Source organism: Pangasianodon hypophthalmus, chromosome 6, assembly GCF_027358585.1.
Source record: "Pangasianodon hypophthalmus isolate fPanHyp1 chromosome 6, fPanHyp1.pri, whole genome shotgun sequence".
In the NCBI taxonomy this organism is placed as follows: domain Eukaryota; kingdom Metazoa; phylum Chordata; class Actinopteri; order Siluriformes; family Pangasiidae; genus Pangasianodon; species Pangasianodon hypophthalmus.
Window position 1 is genome coordinate 15,281,704 of NC_069715.1, and position 22,102 is coordinate 15,303,805.

The 22,102-nt window shown below is 38.4% G+C and overlaps 1 protein-coding gene across 1 annotated transcript in view; it reads left to right on the plus strand.

Annotated features, from left to right (window-relative positions):
* The first annotated feature begins 14,208 nt into the window (after positions 1-14,208).
* ripor1 (RHO family interacting cell polarization regulator 1) overlaps positions 14,209-22,102 on the plus strand; it is a 76,363-nt gene continuing 68,469 nt past the window's right edge. The window contains exon 1 of the mRNA XM_026927222.3: positions 14,209-14,366. The gene's annotated coding sequence lies outside the window, so the exon portion shown is untranslated. The remainder of the gene's footprint in view (positions 14,367-22,102) is intronic.

A 22,102-nucleotide genomic window follows, 5' to 3' on the forward strand; every position in this document is an offset into this window, starting at 1 on the left:
TGTGACTTTGATCGTGGCATGGATGTTGGTACCAGATGGGCTGGTTTGAGTATTTCAGAAACTGCTGATCTCGTGTGATTTTTCACACACAGCAGTCTCTAGAGTTTACACAGAATGGTGCGAAAAACAAACAAACAAAAAAAACATCCTGTGAGTGGATGAGCTGCAGGCTGAAACACCTTGGTGATAAAGTTCAAAGGAGAATGGCCAGATAGGTTTGAGCTGACAGGAAATCTATAGTAACCCAAATAAGCACACTTTACAACCACAATGAGCAGAAAAGCTGCCAGGAAGGATATACTAACTCAAGTAGTGTACTCTTTACAACTGTGGTGAGCAGAAAAGCATCTCAGTATGCACAAAACATCGAACCTTGAAGTAGATGAGCTACAACAGCAGAAGACCACATTGGGTTCCACTCCTGTCAGCTAAGAACAGGAAGCTGAGGCTATCAGGGACACAGACTCACTGAAACCGGACACTGGAAGATTGGAAAAAGACCAGGTGATTTTTTTTCTAATCTTTAACTGTTTGGGTGAGTCTGTGCCCCTGATAGCCTCAGCTTCCTGTTCTTAGCTGACAGGAGTGGAACCCAATGTTTTGTGCATACTGAGATGCTTTTCTGCTCACCACAGTTGTAAAGAGTGACTATTTGAGTTACTATGTCCTTCCTGGCAGCTCTAACCAGTCCGGCCATTTTCCTCTGACCTCTCTTCTCAACGAGGCGTTTCAATCTGCAGACCCTCCTCTCACAGGATGTTTTTTGTTTTTTGCACCATTTTGTGTAAACTCTAGAGACTGTTGTGTGTGACATTCTCAGGAGATCAGCAGTTTCTGAAATACTCAAACCAGCCCTTCTGGTACAAAACATCCATAGCATGATCAAAGTCACAGGGATCACACATTTTCTTCATTCTGATGTTTGATGTGAGCATTAACTGAAGTTCTTGGCCTGTATCTGCATGACTTTTTTGCATTGCGCTGCTGCCACATGATTGGCTGATTAGATAACTGCATGAATGTGCAGGTGTACAGGTATTCCTAACAAAGTGGGTGGTGAGTGTATTGTCTCACTTTCGCTCTTGTCCATTCTAGTATGGTGTAAAAGACCTAAAGTAAAGAAAGGTTATAGTAAATGTATAGGTATGGCAAAAAAACAACAACTATTTACTACACCTAACTAGGCAGTTAAAGAGGTAATGTAGTTTTAATGGCATCATTCATTCATTCATTCATTATTTTATCTTCAGTAAACACTTTATCCTAATCAGGGTGGCAGTGGATCCAGGAGCAGTGGGTGTAGATAGGATGTAGCCAATCCCACCAATCCATCTAGTGGCTTGTTTTTTGGAGGAAACCACAGAACCCAGAGGAAACCCATTCAGACACAGAGAGACCATGTACAGAAGCTCCACACATACAGTAACTCGAGCTCCAGATTGAACCTGAGATCTTGTGCTTTACTGTGATCCTGTATATTTACTTTATTAACACATATTACATATTCATATTTAAATATTGAAATATTCTGAGTGTAAAAACAATTTTGCAAAGCAGTCGCAGATGTGTCAGCTGACTATGAGTGTGTGTGTGCATCTGTATATATCTGTGCTCACATTTGTCATACACTCACTGAAAAAGCCTTGAAGAGTTCTTGACATAGTTAAGGCTTCTTAGCCTACTTAGCGAGGGTCTTGGAACACTCTCTGAAAGAGAAACAGTCAGTTTTGAGGTTTTAAATAGAATCTCTCCCTAGAGGACCAAGCGAAAAACACTTAAGGGTTCTAGATTTAACATTCTGTGTATGACTAATTTCATGGCATATGTGTTCCTTAAGGTTACAATTTTTACTCTTTGGTATTGTACTATTATATATCAAGATTATTTTGTTTGTCCTCACTCTGTGCTTTACAGTATATCTAGTGTATTTAGCACTTCTTCTAGCACTTGGTTTAGCCCTTGTGTTCAGTTATGGCTCTTTCTGTCTGCTTTACAACACTCTTGCACCTGTTTCTAGTTAATTTGTGGAAGCTGAGCTCTGCAATACTCAACCCCTTTAAAAGTTAACTGTTTGGATTGTAAAATCGCTTGTAAGTCACCCTTAATCAAGTGGTATTAACATAATGGTGAAAGTGTGATGAATATCCATAAATAGCCAGTGAATATCTCCACTCGTTGCCTATAAAGGAGCAGTAGCATAATTCAAGCTACCTAAAATAAAGCCTCAAACTTACACACACACAATTCTACTAAATATCAGTAACATGTCAACTGTGGCATTGACCTGACTATGATAACCTATATTATTGTATTATGACAGTTCTAGAGGCAGCCCATAAAATAGCTGATGTAGAACACTAGTAAGATATTCAAATGCATGTGATGATTCATGAGTACTCACCTATAAATGTTTTGTCCCTGCTATCACCATTGGCGTCTCTTACTCATCTCTTTCAGAGATTTTTTAAGTTTCATCTCTTTGTCATTAGCACGCAACACATATTTATTTGTCAGAAAGGTGCCTGTTGCCTGGTCATGCGTGTATGCTAATTACTTTACTCATCATCACCCTTATTCATGAAGTATTAATCCTGTCATACCGGATATTTCTCAGCAAACCCTACTGAGATGCGTTAATTAAAAGATTATTTTACTTTAGGCATCTTGGTTGAAGATTAACCTGAATGAGTCATAGCAGCAGTAAAGAAGCTGCTGGCATTACTGTGAGCACGGAGTCTGCTTTTACTGCAGGACATGACTCTTATATGGATAATAGCTATATTTAGGCTCCATGCACTTTAATATTAAACTTTTACTTAAGATATGACCAGTTTTTGACCAAGATGTGGCCCAAGTTGTTTCACCATTTGATTAAACTTAGATTTCTCCAAACAAGGCTATATAGAAATGCCATGATTTTAGCAAGAAAAATTCATTCTTAAAGACAATTTTGGGTAGACACCTAGACACACGTGTGCACACATACCCTAGGGCATTATTTCAGTGCTGGTGATCTTTTAGAGCTTAAATATTTACATACAAATGGTTATAACTGACAGATAAAAGGCTTTGTCATGCTAAATCAGAGTTTGTTTGTAAGAGAGACGCACATACATTATCCAGCTGCAGAGGTGAAGGATGCCTAAGAATGTGAGCAATTTGAAAAAGGCCTGTTTGGCAGTGCAACAGATAAGATATGCAGCACTCCTACTCATGCCCCTCCCTACTCAAGCACATGTTCAGAGAGAAGAAAGTGATTACGGAACTTAACTTAACTGGAAACTACTAAATCACTGCCACAGAAAAGTAGAAGCCTCATCAAGACATTTCCATGAAATCATCCACAAGAGTAAATCAGTCCGTAATCAAATGACAAGTTAACGCAGTGGTAGTATCTGAGGACATTTTTTTTTAAATAAAAGAATCAGAAGTGGAAATATAAATATTTTGCAATCGTAATCGTTTCATGTATTCTTGACCATGGTCTTGGTCATGTTTGTAATTTTTTTAATGCTTCATGTAGCCTTTTAATTGTTTTTCCTGGTTAGAAATGGTTTTCCTGGTTACAGTGTTGTCATTTGCATGCTGCCAAGACCAAGTACGCACGCGACACAAAGCAGATAGATTTGTGAACAGGTTCTCTTTAAACACTTTAGGAATTTCTGTCATTTTCTTTGTCATTGTGCACTTATCTCTTTCCTTTTGATATTAATAATTCTACATACTTCTGTAGAGCAGCACCTCTGTAGATGTTACTGAGCCAATACTAATAAAGTGTGTGTGTGTGTGTAGAGGGGGGGTTATATTGTATGATACACAATATAATCATCACACACTTTTTTACACAAACTCATTCACCTGGAATAAGACTAAACATAATGAGCTATTGTTTGAAAAACTGAATAAAGTTTAATAACACAATAACACAATGCCAAGGTAACTACATGCTGCTTTTAAAGTCAACTCCTCTCAGCTAAGTCTCTGTGAGTGAGTGATTCACTGCAGCATAAATATGTACCAACCTTTTTCTGTTACAGTTTCATGGAATAGTGTAAAACGGAACAGTCACTTTCTCCTTGACTCATGATTTTCATTTAAAGGTGTACTCTGTTATTTTGCATCTTGCTGAAGACCCTCAAATTTAAAAACTTTTCAAGACTATAAGGTTCTATCTGACTGTTTTTTTAAAAAAGGAGTTATATATGTTATTTAAACACCACTGATTATACAGTATGTGACCTTTTACAGACCGTATAGAAAATATAATGTTAAAAAGTATCTGCTTTGATATTATTGACAGTCAAAGCTTTATGTCTCAGTATTTTATATTTTACTTCTAACAGCTCATTCACAGGGGCTTGACACTCACATAATCTAATGCTAATAATAGAGACATTTATTTAACATTTATGGAAGGAGTCACCAGTATCATTGTTTTTTAAAGGTCAGTAGGTTTTTCTTCAAGCTATGCAGTTTCTCAGTAACATGATAAGATTGTTTGTCTTATTAACTTTAGGAGAGAGAGAGAGAGAGAGAGAGAGACTGTTGAGGCAATGAGAAATATTAGAAATGAGAACATAAGAGGAGCTAACTTGTCTCACAGCTGTTCCATGACATTTTAGATAACTATAAAATGTTACAAATCATGACACATCTTTCATTATTAAATTAAAAATTGTAATTGTTGGCAAATTGTTACAAGAGGAATAAAACACTTCGGGACATGCTGTTATTGGAGCGGTCGCATCACACTATGCTGGGGTTGATTTTTCCCTATAACAGCATGCCCCCAGATGTTGTATTCCTTACATATTGTGATAGATGCTACCAGTTAATCAGAGCGTTTAAGGCCGAAAAAGACAGCATTGAATAAAATCAATCTTTCTTATGGATATAGTATAGACATTTTTACTGTATCACAGTCATATAGCTCAGAATGGATTCAAACATCAATCTGTGTGCTTGATTCTAATGGTGACGAGACTTTCTCCTGACAAATCAGTCAACATATAAGAAAGCTGAGCCATCACAAACAACCAGACAGCACTACATTCATGTCCAAAATAAAATCTTCCAGTAACTAGCTGTCCTTTGAGAACTCAGGTCTTCTAAAAAAACAAAATAAAACAATAATCTTAAATGTATTTGCACCAACAGATGTTTGTAACTTTCAAAAGCTGCTTAAGTGAGGCTGTCCCAAACATCTTGAATGCAGATGTTGGCAGACTTTCATTGAAGGCTTTAGTGGATGCCTTTAACCCAATCAATCTTTACATGAGAGGAGTAAAAGGGTTACATAAACCACGCTCCCCAGATCTGAGCTAGATGTAGGAAATAGTACTTTTGAGTAAACTACATGAGAAACGGTGGACCGAGCGCTGTAATATTTCTACTACACATTTGGAATAAGAAGAGCCGGTGCCGTAAAAACAAGCACTGAGATAAACCACCAAAGTAAAGTGTGGGGGTTTTAATAGGAACCTGCGCAGGTTGTGAGGGATGTGATGTGGAATGCTGTACAGGATTCCTCAGCTGGGGTGTGTGTGTGTGTGTGTGTGTGTGTGTGTGTGTGTGTGTGTGAGTAATGCTGTCAGAGCGGTCGGTGCGTCCTAGGGCGCCACATTCTCTCAGCTCTCCCACGTCTCCTCAGCATGTTACCAGACTCGACCTGCCGGCTCATCAGCCAGTCATCTGCCTACCAAACATTCTTCAGGCTTAAAGCTTAAAGAAAACACCAGAAAAAAAGAATAATAAGGAAAGTATAATTGGCCTTCACGAGGCTGACCCTTCCTCCGCTCTCCTGCACTTACAAAAGTGGTCAGATGATTCTGAGTCACAAAAAGACACAAAACACCAAAATCCCCAAAGAGCTATGGTCACAATCTGTGACAGGACATGTTTAACTAGGCATAATGAGAATTTCAATGGAGTCCATTGTGGTGTTACTGTTTACGGACAGCAGTGAATAAAGTAAGACCCACGTCTATGTAGTCTTAAGACACTGTCAGCACTGACAAAATGCACTGACTGAAACAAGCATTGCTTGGTGAACATCTTTTATTTTCTCTGGATGACTTAAATGTGTTTTTACATCATCATGTGTGGCCTTATTGAACAGTCAGGAGTAAGACACTGAAATAATGGGGAAGCAGCCTTTGGTTTTATGCTGGGAAGCACTTCCCGTTGATATTCAGTTCCTCTCCATTATTTAAAAATAGCTTAAGATATACAGTATGATTAAAGTCATTATTATGATCTTCGCTTCTCATTTGCATTTATTTGTCCTTCATACTACATTTATGTTACTTATATTATATCCTTTTATTATGCTGGTAGTTATTTAAGTTCATCCTGTTTACCCAGTTTTATCTTTGAGCACATGCTGTATCGAACTTTCAGCTGCCATTTAAAACTATTAAAAAGTTTAAGTAATTCATTTTAATACTTAAAAGCATCTTAGTTATGAAAATATATTCATTATGACTTAAATCAGTTTGAGGAATGATGCTGGATTCCTTTTCCTTGTGTACACCAGTGATCAGTAATAACTGATCTGCTCGGTTTCTGTGTCATTTTGGTGTGACAAGGTGGAACTTTGGATGGATTAGAGGCCAGTGAGCACACTGCAGAATGGCCCAAACTTATTGAGGATCTGAACTTGTCACCAAGAAGTGTCTGTAAGAAAGAAATCTGATAAGATATGAAACCAGATCAGCTGCTTCCACATTCATAGACTTGTCATGAATACGACATAGTGACACAAATGATAAATAATGTGCTTGCATGAATCAAACTCCTCACAGCGAGGATGCAGTTCTACGATCAGTTTGCTTTTGGTCTAGTGAATTTGATTACATATGAACTCAGGAGAGATTCTGGAGACACTTGTTGACCTCCTGAAACCTGAGAGCCTGGGTGAGTACATGATACGTCCTGTCTCTGATTTCCATAGTTACTTGTCTTAAACAGCCACTCTTTGTTCTGATATTGTGTGTGTGTTTGTATGTGTGTCTACGTGTGTGTGTGTGTGTGTGTCTGTACTGATAGTGTTATGTTACTTTGAAATATAGTAAGATATAGTACTATGTTAAAGGAATTCAATTTTGAGGTCCATTGTGCTAGTCCTTATTGCTATTTCTCTCTCTCTCTCTCTCTCTCTCTCTCTCTCTCTCTCTCTCTCACACACACACACACACACACACACACACAAATGCTTGTGCTCTAGGCTTCTATTCATACACATACCCTATTCATCTAAACAGTTGATGAAAGCTTTTGACTTGAATACTACTATTACTACTATTACTACTACTACCACTACTACTACTACTAATAATAATAATGAAATTTTTACAAATTATTTTTACTTGCCTTCTATCTTTTCCAGATATACAATCTGTACAATGTTTTTTGTTTTTTTCCCCTCTTGTCAAACTTTAAAAATCACAGACACTGTAAACTTGGCTTTGTCAGTACAAATTTGACTGGAGTGCCTCTATCACTCTACTTCCAGTAGTGTGTGTGAGGAGTACTGGTACCAGACAAGAGTGTCAGCTGTCTTTTAACCCACGTCTGCCATCTAGTGCACAAAAACAATTCATCCAGTCTTCCCTCTGTACATAATAAATATATAGTATACTATGCAGTATCTTAGACACACTAAACCTGTTATATAAATTTTGTCTTTGATATTTTTATGTGTTCACTGCATCAGTGTGTCAGTAGAAAATAGCACAATTTAAAAATTAAAAACAAAATTAAATGTACAGTATTGTGCAAAATTGTTAGGTATATGTAAAGAAAACCTGTGAATCAGAGATGCTTTCAAAATAATAAACAGAAAGGTTTTTATATATCACATAAATCACTATGCATAGCAGTAAACCGTCAATGTTTGATGTGATAACCTTTTCCCATTTAAAACTGTACTTCCGTGGTACGGTTGTTCTGCAGACTTTGTCTGTCTCATATTCTTCTGCTTTTTGGGTAATCCCAGACAGTCTTCATTTATGTTTTTAAAATTGATCTATTAGGATGCCATGGCATGAGCATATCCATGTCATAGCCCCAGAATTACTGTCTCTGAGGAGCTTCACATGCGGTGTAGGTTTCCTTTGGATTCTCTGGTTTCCTCCCACCTCTCAAAAATCATGCCAGGGGGTGGACTGGCTATGCTAAATTGCCCCTAGGTTTGAATCTAGGTATAAGTGTGTGTGCATGGTGCTTTGCATTGAACTGGCATTCCATCCAGTGTGTATTCCCACCTTGCACCCACTGTTCCTCGGACAGACTCTGGATCCACCACTACCATGACCCAGATAAAACAGTTACTGAAGAGGAATGAATGATGAGGTGGCCTATTACTTAATATTTTCCTTTCTTTAACGACATAAAAAATGTAAAACCTACAAATAGCATTTCAGAACTGAAGCAAAAGCAAGAAGGTATAACCTACGAGTGGATTTCCTTATAATAACACACAACAGTGTACCTAGCAGAATTGATAGAGTTTTAAAGGCAAAGGGTGAGTACATGAAATTATTTTGATTTAGTTCTTTACTTTGTACTGCACTTTATGTTTTTTTTAATGCATACATAAAATGCCTTAGTACATTACAAAAATACATTACATTACAAACAGTAGTTTAATGCTAATGTACCTGAGTTGCTTTATGAACATTGTGTGGGAACCTTGCTGAGAGGATCTTGACAACAAGGCTTGATCCTCAATAAAAGTTAATAGATGCAGGTAAGAGGTTGTGTAGTGACATACAGCATAGAAAGCTGGGCTCATAGATTTGTGACAGCACCTGGTGCATTGCACCCCTCCACTCTATATCTCCAATTAATTGTAATTGTATAATTGTAGTAACAGCACTAACCCTGACAACACAAGATAAAGCCTGTGGGTGGAAGTGATATGGATTTTTCCACCATTGCACTTACTACTGGATCTTCCAGAAGAGGGTAGGCTTAGAATATAGGGTTGTGGCTTCCTTCATTTAACTTATTAACATATTACTGTGCCTGTGAGTGACAGATGGTAATGTGTATACTACAGGGACCATGATTAATGTGGATACTACAGGTACCTATGTCAGTGTCAAAACTGATTTGACACAAAACAAAACCTTCTTTGCATTGTTCTTATGTCGTATTACCTCTCAGTGAAAAACAGTATGGCATTGTTGTTTTTTTTTTAAAGAATTAAATGCAGACTTTGATTAGAAGTGAATGTAATTGCCTGTTCAATTCAATTTTATTTGTATAGTGCTTTTAACAATGGACCTTGTCACAAAGCAGCTTTACAGAAATAAGTACACTCAAATTAAATTAAACCAAAATAAATTGTAAATATGTGAATTTATCCCTAATGAGCAAGCCAGTGGCGATGGTGGCATGGAAAAACTCTCTGAGACAATAGAGGAAGAAACCTTGAGAGGAAGCAGGCTCAAAAGGGAACCCATCCTCATCTAGGTGCTAACAGATAGTGCAATTATAAATAATTCCCTTTTATGACTGTGTACTATATGGACAAACAGTGCATTTGTGTAACCAGTAAATTCGTGATCGTTTGCACATGAAGTCTGGTTTGTTAAACCTATCCACTGTCCACTGATGGAGTCCTGAGTACAGAGCTGCTCGTGGCAACCGCAGCCCCAAATCCACCACAGCAATTGCAGTATCAAGCCATCACAGTATAACTCCCCATATGAGATCCCCAAGATATCTCCACGGCCCCCAAATGGCACCATCCCCAGCTGTCCCAAAGCTGTTCCCTCAGGCCTTTGTGGTTGAGCCACAGAGACACTGATCAGAGATTTTTTTTTTTAACCTTGCAGACTATTTAAGCCTAGCATTTAACACGGTATCTGATGAAGAGTGTTAACCAGAGTACCCCTTTTACTCAAACTAGAGGTTCCCAATCCTGGTGTTTTAGACTCCAAGGTTAGCTCAGTTTTGTTCTTTCCTAACTTTAACAGACTCGACCCAACTCAAAAGAGCTTTTAATTCAGGCATGTTACGATTACAGAAAGTTGCAATACAACTCTGTTGAGTGGGAAACTTCCAAGCATTATTGTCCAATCTTATCCACTATGGGGCCGGTGTGGCTGCAGGCTTTCACTGCAACAAATCAGGAACCACCCGTGACAACTGATTTGACCCAGATCAACTGATTAAACAGGTGGAATCAGGTGTGGCTCCTGATTGGTTGGAATGAAGACATGTAGCCACAATAGCCCTTTGTGGATAAGACTAACCAACACTGCTCTAGAGCATTTGGATGCTTCCTATATGTGCACAGGCACTGCAAGCCAGGTGAACATGTCCCAGGATGCCATAAGCGAACCGAAGGACCATCTACAATGTTGGGCACAGGACAGAAGGAGATTGGGCTAATGCACTGGGAACCACTGTTTATTGAAAATCTCGTCTGACAACCCCACATTTCACCACCAGAGGTCAGCATCCCCAGAGCACTGCTTACTGAATACTAATTAACTTAACCTTTGCACTCAGTGCTCATTGTCCACTGTGTCCTCAGATTGTGAAGTTTTAGCTATGCTAAATTGTCACCAAGTGTGAATAAGATTCATTCATTCATTCAGTAACTGCTGGCCAGTAACAGGGCCATCAGTTTTAGTATAACATTTGATATTAATAGTGTGCTACAGATCAGCTAGTTCCCCAGTAACAATACACTACTTAAAGTAGTAAAGTACACTAAAAGTACACTAAAAGTACACAGAGTGCACATTTGAGATGCCTTTCGCCTTCCTCCTCTGTTGTGATTCCCACTACACCTGCACAAGTCCAGTTCTCAGTGATAGATCCTGAGTGAACCCAGACACACTCATCTGGTATTTATAGTTAGGCTTATAGCAAAGCTATAAGTTTGCATGCTCCATTATCAGTGCTAGCCAAATATATGTGTCACGCTTTCTTGTTCTCGGCTGCCTTGTCTATGCACATGAATTCACCTCAGCTGTGACAGAACCACACTATACAAGCTGAGCAGGAAAAATGCATTGTCTTCCTCTGTTTACCAAGCTGTAGGGTTTCACCCAAAAGTAATCCAACAACTGTATTATGATGGGTTCTGTATGTAAGCTAAGGTGCATCATAACCAAAGTCATCCCCAAAGTCATTTCCCACCTTCCTATCCCCTTTGACTCATACAGTTTTTCCTGTTAATGTCCTGCCAATTCACTGGGACAAGGTTATGTGTTAAGATGAGCCAAAGTTGAAAAGTTGATTTGGCAGTTTTCCAGGACAAGACCTACTAAATCTGTTTGTAATGTGATGACATTTTAGGATGCGTTTGTCCTGCGATTTGCTTTAGGGTGAAAAGTTAAAATGCAACCCAAGCAAAAGCTAGTGAACCAGCAAAAACAACTTTAGCTTCCAGAAAATGCTGGAAATTCAACGGATTCCAAAACTAAGAAACTTCTAGCGGTTGGAGCAAAAGGACTATTCAGGAATCAATCAAATTTACCAAGACAAATAAAGAGCACAGGATTATGAAATGACAGGGTTGAAAACATTGTAGAAGAGTGTCATGATTATCCAGAATATGTTTTGACACAGATTAATGAGGGAACAAAAGTAAGAATGAAAGGGAAAATGAAAAGTAAGAATGAGGGGAAGGAAGGAGAGAGTGATTGAAGGGTGAGAGAGGAAGGATGTAAAAAAAAAAAGTGAATAGGTTAGTCGCTGGATGTCGCCTCTTCCTCTGTTACTGTCTGTACTGTCTAACAGTAAGTTCTAGGAAAACAGCAATACAATTTCCATATGGAAAATAAAGCTAGTAAGAACACAGGTTCTGATTGTCTTGACCACAATTTCAGATAAACCTAAACAAGTCATCCTTTTTTTCAGGAAGATGTTTCAGCTGCACTTTTCTCTCTTATGTCCTTGTATAAATTAACAAATTTATAAAGCTTTTGGATACTCATATTCCAAATAACAGGTTTTTGAGTGTTGAGTGACCATGGCCATCAGAGACATGTGCTGGTTATGCGCAGGAAGCAAACTACACACTCTGAAGTGTGAAATTTCAATCCACTCACTTCAGGTACTGAATAATGTAATAAGAAATGATTCCTATATAGAAATAAAGAAATATATAATTTATTTCACTTTACAGATATGCAAGACTTGCATTTACTGTTATTCTGCCTTGTACTGCTTCATCAGTTAAACACTGCATCACATCACCTTCACATAGGTGCACACTCTGCATCACATCACAGTGTGGTATTTGTGGTAATGGACAATATGAATAACTAATTCTATTTTTAACAATTCTGTTCAATGGATAGATAGATAGATAGATAGATAGATAGATAGATAGATAGATAGATGGATAGATAGATGACTTTATTGATTCCATGAGGGAAATTCTTGTGTTAGCAAGATACAACACGTACACACACAATATATAAAATATAAAATACAATAAGTTAAATTAAATGTAGTAATGCAGATATGGAACACAGTTGCAGATTTAACCAGATTTACATCAGTATTTACACAGGTACACTTGTGAAAACTGGCAGTGAATAATGAATATGAAGAACCTTGAGAATGTAGAATATAATGACAGCTTTCTAAATGATAGCTTTCTTGTAGTAGTGTAATATGAAAGTGTTATCATCTGTCACACACAGGTGAGCTGTTGTACAATGTTATTGCGAATGGTAAGAATGAACTCCAGCTGTGCAGAGTTTATCTGATTTATTTGACTCTACATGTGGGATCAAACCCTGGTCCGAGGGCCTGCAATGCATTAATTTGATGTCCATTATCATGTTGTTCAATGTTCTTGAAATGATACTGTAGCATCGATGCACTTGAGCGTGTACTCATTTGCATATCTGTGAGCCCCCACAGCGTTCTCGTTATTTATTTATTTTTTTTATGTCTTTGTTTGGTTAGATTAAGTGTTATCTACTAACATATGATTTTGATGGGTGTTGGTCTGTTGTATCATGTTTAGTTGTATTCAATTCAAGAAACCTGGTGGGTTTTTCCCCTTATGTAGCCTGTTTTTTTGACAAGTCCATGTTTGTTCTGTGAGTGTGTTTGCTAATAAAAGAGCAAGTGCATTGTTTTTATACTGCTTCCTGGTCAAGCTTTTTCATTGCTGACCACACAATACACACATTTCCACTGTATTTAGCTGGTCTCTCAGGTTCGTCAAACCAGGATCATGTGAGGACCAGCAAATCTTTGCTCATGTTGATGCCTTTTTTTTTTTTTTTTTTTAAATCAAGGAAGTGGCATTTGTGTAATAGCCTACTTATAGGCTATTCAGGAACATATCATTTACACTTCAGTTTAATTACTAATACATAATATACAGTATAATCATCTTATCTTTGATATTCAGTGTTTGAGGAGCACACACAAACAATGGTCAAAAAGGCAACTATACAAATAACATATTCAGGAGTTAAAGAGCAGAGACAAAGTCCATACATCCATTATCTGTACCGCTCATCCTACACAGGGTCACGGGGGGCCTGGAACCTATCCTAAGGAACTCTGGGCACAAGACAGGGGACACCCTGGACAGGGGGGCCAACCCATTGCAGGGCACAATCTCTCTCTCTCTCTCTCTCTCTCTCTCACACACACACACACACACACAATTTGGATATTCCAATCAGCCTACAAGACATGTGCTTGGACAGGGGGAGGAAACCGGAGTACTTAGAGGAAAGCAGGGGAGAACAAACTCCACACAGTATCAGCATGAAGGGTGGGATTCGGACCCCAACCCCAGAGGTGCGAGGCAGCAGGCACCATGCCCCCCAAAGTGAGTAAAAAGTTCAGTAAAAAGTTGTTGTTTTTTCTCTATAACACTGTAAGAAGTGTTTAATTACTGAAGGTGGTAAACACTATAGCCTAGATGTTCATGTTGATACTGAATCAACACTGACAATGCACACAGGGATTTGGCTGTGTAGCCTGCACAGCACTCTGCTGTCTGTCATTAACCACAGACAGGCATGAGGTTTTCTAAGTGTCTGGACATTCAGACCTACAGAAAAGGTTCATTAGTGCTCAGTGTTGGTGTTTCATTATGCAGGGGTTATTTAGCGGAACCTCCCGCCTCTGCTGTGTGCAGGGAGGAGAGAAAAGAGAAGAGAAGTGGAGAGAAGTGAAGAGGCGGAACAGCAACAGCAGCGCGCACACACTCACACACACACACACACACACACACACACACACTTGCTTCAGGCATGACAGCGCCGTTCAGCTTCCCGCTGACATTTCTGTCGCTTACTTACTAATGACCTTTGAACCCGGTTTCATAACGTCAACAACGACTTTTGGGGAGGACAGCGTTCATTAATAAGGTAGGTTTTTTTATTTTTTTTTTTAATTTGAAAACGCGTCTTTTTCTGTTTCAGGGCATTTTTTTTTAATTACAACTAAAATAGCCTCACTTGCTTGTGTTACTTACTCCCTCATCAAGAATAAGAAAATATGTGGTTTACGTTGGTTAAAAAGCCCGGACACAGCAGCTAAATGGCCTGTCAGAAGCGCTTAAGGTGGGGGTGTGGTGGCCTAGTGGTTAGCTCACTTGCCCCACACCCCAAGGGTCAAGGGTTCGATTCCCATCTCCACCCTGTGTGTGTGTGTTTGTACTTGTTGACATTCATTGTAGGTATCTCCAGATTGTACCCTGGATGCCCTGTGCCCCAAGGGATAGACTCCAGGCTATTATTATTATTATTATTATTATTATGCTCCCTGCGACCATGCGTAGGATAAGCGGTAGGGTAAGCAGGAGGATGGAATAGCCTGAGTGCTGCCAGCAGTGCTCCTGCCCGAGCTGGGAGGATCCTGAGCCAGGCTGGGATCTTCCCGTTAGATGAAGGAGGATACTGGCTCCTGTCCAGCATCATAACACTCTCATCCTACCACTCTGACAAGGCGTGAGCTTATAGCCTTAACCCAACTCTACACAGCAAAATCCCCAGGACAGAATTAACATCTACAGGGTTATATTAATATGGGGTTAGAATTGTTTCATATTTCCAAATGAAAAGATTACAAATGTAGGGATTCACAAAATCAAACAAATTCACAAATAAATAAGATCCACAAGTATATGTCAGGAGCTTCACAAAGATGAATTAAATTCAAAATATGCATTCACATAAATTCATATTTACAAATATGTTTTATGTCACAAACAACTCTGCCTGGCATTGTGGATTTGTGGATCTCTTAGCCTATAGTGATCAATGATGATATAACTTGCTGTGTTGAATAAACTCTTAAAGTGTTAAGTACAGCCAGATTTCTGTAAAATAAATGCTCTAGGTATTCACTCAGTATATACTTTGGAAAGTACTTTTTTAAGATTATACTGTATAAAAATGGCATGGCTTAGAACAGTCATAAAGAATGTACAGTTTAAAAGGTTTATGACTTGTCCTTGTAGAACCTGAACATATTCATCAGATAATCATTTTATGAGAGTTCCTTAGCAAAAGAGAGCCAAAACCAAAACCGTATAAGCATGATGATGCACAAAGTCAGATGCAGAAAGGGCAGGAGATGATTAGGAGACAGCAAAACGGTAACCTTTGACATTGTCAATGAAATATCTATTGCTGATAGCTTTGGTTATGCCACAGCAGGATATGTTATCTCTCTATTCATTTTATGGGTGCTCCTGTATTTTCTGTGTGTTGGTTGGAAGAGTGCTATCTCCTAACCCCTATCAGCTACATTATACTTAATTGTCCATTAGTTTTGTCCAATATACCAAGAATTAGAGATAGTACAATCCACCATACAAACATGATACTGAATTTTGAACTCATATTGTTAATTTCAGTGCTAACATATAGGGATTGAATACAGACAAGTCAGAGGTTATTTTGTCTGACATTTCAGGTCGAAGGTCAATGAGCTCTGATAGCTCTCTGAGTATTCAAAACAGTCAACACCATTTATAGCTCCATCAGTTGAGCCTTTTGACCTTGAGGTGCTGGAGGATAAGTAGATTTGATAAAATCAGATGCTATGTTCTGCATTGTAAATTGGTGCATCATAAAACTCCAAGGTGAGGTTTTGAATACTTCTTTCTGGAGGATGGTGTGTTTTGAAGATCCCAGTTTTGGAATTTGGAAGGTTTCCCAATTTGGAAGGCGTATAACCACTTTGGAGTAGGATCGGGTTGTCTGATTTTTTTTTTTTTTTCTAATTGGCTCACTAGGTAAAACAGAAGAAAACCATGGCATGCATGATATATTTGGCTAATGCAAGCTGGGGACTGTAGGGGAAAAGCACTTACTATCAGTGAAGGGCCTTCTGGTTATGCAGGGCAGGGTATGCACATGTATACGAGCCCGGGAGCTTTGGGGGTCCAAATGTGGGACAACTTAAATAGCAGTAACATTCCACAGGTCAGTGTACTCTTACCACATATCTCAGTGTGCTGTTTTTCACCAAAAATGTGTTTAAATTGCTTAATCCCTGTTAAGTTATTTCATTAATAGCTTAGGCCAGTTGTTTTGGTCACTGGCTGTATGACTATGATTTAATGTGCTCAGCTAGTAGGCTGATTAATATTCCCTTATTTACATAACTGGTGAATGAACGTTGTACAAACCTACGCTATAGTATATAAGTTACAGTACATAATGTTTGGGATTATTAAATAGTAATGTTGACTGTAGAAGCTTTTGAACCACATGCATTTTTGTTGGAATACATCACATTTGTTGGATTAAGCTTTGTACCGCTGTTGGTCATATTTACATACAAAGATTTTTGTCAATCAAAATAAATCAATTTTGCTTGCAGATTAATCTAAAATTGGCAAGATCATACAATGACCTGTATAAGCATGAGAGGAGTGGCACTTTGTGTTAACATTGCCATAATAAAGAGAAGTGTGTGAGTCCTGTCAGAGTGTAGCTAAGTAGCTAATATTAGCTCAACATTTTAAAATGTTAACTAGTTATCAATCATCCGGCTTGTGTTTTTTGATTAGCCTTTGATTATGTCAGTCTCAGCCAAACATAATCCAAATGTACTTCTTCAGCAAGAGGAATTTCTGTCCTGTATTATTCTGCTGCTGAATATTAGTTGGAAACCAATCCAACTACCAGTAAAGCCAAACTTGCAGTTATTTTGAAATCATTTAAAATGTCTAATATGAATTTTGTTGTCTCACAGTATTGTTCAGTATTGTTGACATCATGTGTCCTGACTGTGAAAATGACTGTGAAAATAATAATTCAAAAGTTTACATTATTAATCTTATTCTATTAATCTATTAATTATATCTTATTCTATTATTCTATACAGATTATTAAACAGGTTATCCACCCTGCTTGACTGAACAGAAACTTCACTTGGATTGGCCTCTCCTGGTTTATTGTTCACTCTTTACGTGTGAACTTGTATGTTTTTTGTATGCCAATTGGGGTTATTAGTTCAATTACTTATGGGTTATTAAGGTGCATATGTAAACATAGTATGCTTAAATTATTTTCTTTGCACAAATTTGTGAATTGTGCCCAAATCCTGAGGCTGAGATGCAATACTGCATTACAGAAAACTACAAGATACTGACAAATGTAACAATAAATGCTAGTTGTACCTCACAAAGCATCTTAAAAAAAAATCAGTATTCATAGGCATTTTTACTTTTATCTTGTAGGTAGACTTTGGTTCTCATACAGATTATTTAAATGTGTGTATACTGTATAATATCTTGTATACACATATAATATGTTTATGCCATGCAATGTGTTGAATATTGGTGTCTCATCTTCCAAACACGCAAGGTGTTTTTTAGAGTGTAACCGCTATCATGCTGGGTTTACTACTAGTAGCTGTGAGCTCTTTGAAGCTCTCTAAATTACTGCTGGAACATTAGAAACATCTGATGCATAAATAAGGCAACATTGATGAAGTCCATATTCAATATGCAGAGTTCGGAAACGAGACGCTACATGATATCCTTTTAAAATGATTCTATTCCAGTTTGCTCCTCCTGGAGGAACTGTCATGCGTGTGACTTTGGTATGTGTACAGGTGTGTGTAGTACAAGTGCACCTCCTCCCACACAGAAACTAAAGAGATAAGAGATGACCAGGGGCTAAGAATGTGTAAAGTAAACACTACCGTGTGCACTCACGTGCTGTTTTAGTGGTAGCTATTCATTCAGTTATTTACCTTCCCAGCAGCTCAGTCTGTATGTTCACGCACAGTGTGTGACATAACACTGTCTACACCAATAAGGAACTCGGTCCAGGGCGAGAAATTGGTTAAAAAATAATGTTAAGTCAACTGTGATTGCTTTTATGAAAAGTGTTGGCTGTGTTTCATGAAACTACTGTGTGTTCAGTGATAAGAGCAGTAGGTTCTGTGAAAGAGAGCAGATGTAGGTCCTGTGCGCTATTCAGACACACCAGATAGGAGTTATTTAGCAAAAGGGACTCGCCTTCTCTTGTGATACATCATGGTCACCTTTTTTCCTTGTGCTGTCTCAACCAGACACATAAACACACCAAAGCTGCTTTGTCCTCTCGATCCAGGAAGTGCTCTTATCTATAGCAGTGTTAGCTATAAGCATCCTTGGTATGACTGTATAGAAACCTGTAAGCACACAGCACCTAGCTCATAAAATGAAGCACAGAACTGACCTCCATTTGTCCTCTGTATGGTTAACTAAAGCCAATGATTTATCCTTTCTGCGATAGTAGAAAAGCTTAGACATCACAATTTATACGTAGCTGATTTTGTTCAGCTCACTGACCCTGAAAAAGTGTTGCTGATCTTCCGCTGTCCATCAGTTTGTCTTTCTCACAGTGTCTTGTTTCTCCTGTTTGTTTTCTCTTTCCCCTGATGGCACTTTATCTGTGATTCACTCTTCTGCCATGACACTTTCTGTCTGCCAAAGACACACGCACACACACACATTAACACTTAGAGGGGAATTTGGAAGGTCTGTCCTCATTGTCTGAGGGATGAGAGATGGGGCCTTCACTTTTGGAGAAGGAAAAAAGGAAAAGGTTTAATTATACAGATGTTCTGGGTGAAGAAGGTGGCAAACCAGATTATGAGGCTCCTCTTCCTGCTTGATAAACTGCCAAATGGCCAAAATCAGTAGGATGGTAGTAGTCCTGCTGAGCGATTATGTTTTTTCTGTGTTATAACTGGGGATGGAGCTTATAAGAGTTTTCTTAAAAGAGTAGTTTGTAATTTAAGAGCCTTCTGCCTTCTGGAAAAATGTAAACAGATACCTGGAGAATATCCAGCCAAATCCTTATGGAAATATTATAAAACAGTTTTCCTAAGAAATCCTTAAATTTATTACAGGTCTAGAAACACTTTTACAATTACAGACCTTAGTAGAGACAGATCATTTTATTTAATTATTATGTGTGTTTAGTGCGATCTTTCACTCAACTGTTCAATGTATCATTATAATCAATATATGCTTGGTAATCTTTATTGTAATATAGCCTCTGCAATACACACTATATGGCCAAATGTTTGTGGACACTTGACCATCACACTCATGTGGTTGTTCCCCAGACTGTTGCCACAAAATTGGAAGCACAGAATTGTATAGGATGTCTTTGTATTCTGTAGCATTACAATTTCCATTCACTGGAACTAAGGGTTGTAAACATGTTCCAGCAGGACAATGCCCCTGTGAACAAAGCAAGGTTTGCCAAGGTTGTTGTGGAAGAACCCGAACGTCGCTTGCACAAAGCCTTGACCTCAACCCCACTGAGCACCTTTGGGATTTATTGGGACACTGACTCCGCCCCAGGCCTCCTCACCCAACATCAGTGCCTGACCTCACTAGTGCTCTTGTGGCCGAATGGGCATAAATTTCCACAGCCACACTCCAAAAGTTAGTGGAAAGCCTTCCCAAAAGCCTTTCCAACTTTCGAATAGGATGTTCAACAAGCATATGGGTACGATGGTCAGGTGTCCTCATACTTTTGGCCATATAGTGAATGGCAGAAAGGTGCAAAATGCAAACAAATCCTATTACTAGTGAGTATCCTGTATCTTCAAATTTTGTGTTGATTGTTCTGTAATTTTGCACAGTTAAGGGCAAAAAATTACATCAGCATGTTTTCATATTCATAATGTGCAGAAATATTATTTCCTTTATGATATGTAGAGAAGTGGCCAAGTTGCTGGCTTAGTGACTTCATAGGCCAAATTCTCAGAAGGTTAATGTATCAGCCCGTGCTACTGCTTCACCATGATTGTTTTTGGTTCATTCATTGTTGTCTCATGCATGTTCTTGTCTAATGGAAAAACTGAATTGAGCCGAGTTGGAAGCATTATGAGTAGCATTCAGTGATACACACACAGCACAATGACAGGAAACATGTGCTCTGACTTTCTCTTTTCTAATCTGAACCTTGCTGTCTATGTGGACCTGACATTTCCTGAGAAAAGGGCATTATGGGTGGAGAATTAAGCCATAGATCTATTCACTGAAATAACACTGTTTGTAAATATTTGCCCTGAATGTCATTGAGTCCTATAACTAATAAGTAATAATAATCTCAATCTTACTAATACCAAAACTGAGATCATTGTAGTCGGTATGCAGTTTTTACTACTATGCATTGTGTGTGGCTGTTTTTTTTTTACAGGTATACATGATGACCCCAGGCCAATCATTAACACACATACACATGCTTAGTTGAATATTATACATGCTTAGTTGAATATTATATACCTTTTCACTGTTTTTCTCTCAGCAGCCATGTCAACATTTTACCTAATGTTTCTTACAATTTTTAACACAGACTTGCACAGTTAATTAACCCAGAAAGACCACAACTGTGTCTGATAAGCCCTCATTCTGTCCCTTTAGTATGTATACTGGTGTATTCCTCTGGGCGAATTAGGGATCAGTGAATATCTGAATATAAATGGTTACTGAAAATATGAAATACTCAAATGTGGATGCCCTATGCTTGTTTTTTTTTCTTCTTTTGCATTAATATGTGTGTGGGTAGCGTTGCCGCCTCACAGCTCCAGGGTCATGTGTGGGTTTCCTTCGATTATCTGTTTTTCTCTCACTTCCCAAAAACATGCCAGTAGGTGGACTGGCTACACTACATTGCCATTAGGTGTCAGTGTGTGTGTGAATGGTGCCCCTCAATGGCCTCACATCTCGTCCAGAATGTATTCCTGCCTTGTGCCCTGTATTCTTGTGATAGAGTTCAGATCCACCATGACCCTGCCCAGAATAAAGCACCGTAGAAAATCTGTCATGGTTATGTTTGCCACATGAAGTGCAACAACAGCTCTTGTTCTGAGTGTGCTTGTAAATCAGAATTGTGCTCATTAAACATCTTTGTGAGACAGGAGCCATCCACACCCACGTCTCAGCTCGCAGTCACAGATGATGCCAGTCCTCCAACAACTTCATGAACACTTTTACTAGGGCCATAAGAATACCAGTAAATCACAGTTGTGTACTCAGACCCTCTGTTACAACTTAGCAACACAAAACAACACAAACACAAACACACACACACACACACACACACACAAAAACACAGAAATGTCCACTGGAGGGCAATGTTGGCTTACCAATATTGCTGTTGTCTGCGTCTGTTGTCCAAGATTTCTACAGGACCGTTTCTTCTTATTTTGCTTTCAGAGCAAGAGGCAGATATACAGCTTTTCACTACATAGTTGATTGCCATATATTTATTATAGAATTTCTATTCAATGCCATTTTCTCAATACAGCTAGCATCTAGAGAAACTGCTTGAAGGGGAATGTGTGAGATGTTGAGTGAATAATTTACTGTTCTACAGGAAGTTAAACAATTATTAGGAAGCAATAATTGTAAACTTGTTTATAGATGAGTCTTGAATGTATACAACATTCACTTTCCCAGGTGAAAGATACATAAGAACCGTATGAAGGACATATCACTGAGGGTTACTGGTAAAAAGGGTACTAATCTGTATCTTTGTTTTAAAGAAACTGGTTTAATAAAATATTAATAAAGTAAAACGTAAAAGCCAAATTCAGTGGCTAATTCTGAAATGTGTCTCATGAGGAGCTAATGCCATTT